Here is a 1,897-nt window from a genome sequence, read left to right as displayed (position 1 = left end):
GAAGGAGAGAAGCAGTGGGGTATTTTATATATAGAGCCAATTATGATCCATGTGATCCCCCCTTGAAAGCGATTGAATGGAAAGTGGAGAGTAGCATGTTGGATGTGGAAGAAAGGAATTCAAGTCTGAAGGAAAGCAAAGGAATTGTTTCTGAGGCCTCGTACACGACTGAGTTTCTCAAGAAACTCAAGAAACTTGCTGGGAGATATTTTTTTGCCGAGGAAAACGGTGGTGTGTACATTTTCGTTGAGGAAATTGTCGAAAAACTCAACGAGCCAAAAAGAGAGCATGTTCTCTATTTCCTTGACGGGAATGGAGAAAATTGGCTTGTCGAGTTCCTCGACAGCCTAACAAGGAAAACGATGTGTTTCGCCTGTCGAGTTTACGAGGCCTGAGTCTACCTGACTCATATATGAAATGAGCAGGTATAACAGCTGGTGGAGGTGTTCACATACTACCAATATCTGGAGAAGATACCTTTACCACAGTGGTGGATAATAATTGAGAAGTCAAAAAAATTGAGAAGCACTTTAATTCAACAAAGGAGTTGTTTTATATTTATGAACTTTGATTTAATTTATGAATTGATTTTTTACAGATTTATAGCCAGATTCAGGTAGATGGGCGCATCTTTGTACCAGCGTAACGCAACGTATATGTGCTACGCCGGGATAAGTCAGAGAGGTAACTACACAATTCACAAAGCACTTGCTCTCAACGTCGCCCGGTGTCTGCAGAGTGAGCAGTTGGAGGGCGTTGAGGTCTTTGATTCCTGTGATGATGCCTCGAGGACAGGTAAGTGTTTTTTTTTTTTTTTTATCCCCTATCCGGTGTGTAGCATGTGAGGGGGTGGAAGGGAACATGTGACAAGTGTGTGGGTCCCCCAACATGTGACTGCTTTGTGTCATCCACAGATGTGCAGAAGGGAGCGGGCCCATCTGCTGCCGGTGGCCGTCCCACAACATCTTCCCACGGATCAGCCTCAGCCAGACCCCCTAGATCCAGCGGTGGAGGGGAGTGGCCACACCTCTCCTCTCGAGGAGGTGGTGGAGGAGTCCGTGGACCTTGGGCAGATATGCCTCATTATAGAGGAGTCCACTGTTCTGCCTGGGCCCTCTCACAAGTCCCCCCCCCTCATCAGGGGAAGCCCCTATGTGTCAGGCACCAGCAGGGGAACCCCCTCAAGGGGCTCACCCTAGACCCGCTCCCAAGCGTCTTCTGCCCCAAGGAAGGCGACAAGGAAGACTAGGGGTGTACCTCTAAGTGTACAGGACCAACTAGCCCTGAACCAGGGCCAGCAGACCCAGCATATGGGGGAGATAGCCGGGCACCTGCACTGGGTGGCAGAAAACACTGCCCAGATTTATGACGCAGTGCAGGATGGCAATGCCAATAGTGCAGCAGTGGTCACCTGCGTTGGGGAGCTGCAGGCCAGCACTGTGAACCTAGTGGAAGAGGTTAAAACCCTTACTGAGGCCGTCCACACCAACACGGCTGCCATCCAGGAGGAGGGGAGGCAGAGGCAGCGCAACCAGCAGCATAACCTCACCCGCCAGCTGAGGATGCAGGCCCAGACTAACCACTTTCTGAGCCTAATTGCCGTGGCCTTGGAGGGCAGGCAGCTATCACCTGCTAGGAGTGGCACACCCAGGGATGAGCCACCTCCAGATGTCCCACCCCAGGCTCCCAAGTCCTGCATGGTGGACTCTGGCTAATCCAATGTGATGTGGATGTGGTGTGTGTGTGAGCTAGGGACCACAGTGGTGTGCATGCGTGCATTCTCCTTGTGTCATGATGAATGTGTGTGTTTAACATGCAAAGATGTCTTCTGTGAGGTGTCTCCTGACTGCTGTTCCCTCAGCAGACGGGGTAGCCTCATTTAGGGGGGGATTGTGTG

This window comes from Rana temporaria, chromosome 1 (genome assembly GCF_905171775.1).
Source record: "Rana temporaria chromosome 1, aRanTem1.1, whole genome shotgun sequence".
NCBI classification, from domain to species: domain Eukaryota; kingdom Metazoa; phylum Chordata; class Amphibia; order Anura; family Ranidae; genus Rana; species Rana temporaria.
The sequence above is the reverse complement of the archived record's forward strand: the minus strand, read 5'-3'. Positions refer to the sequence as shown.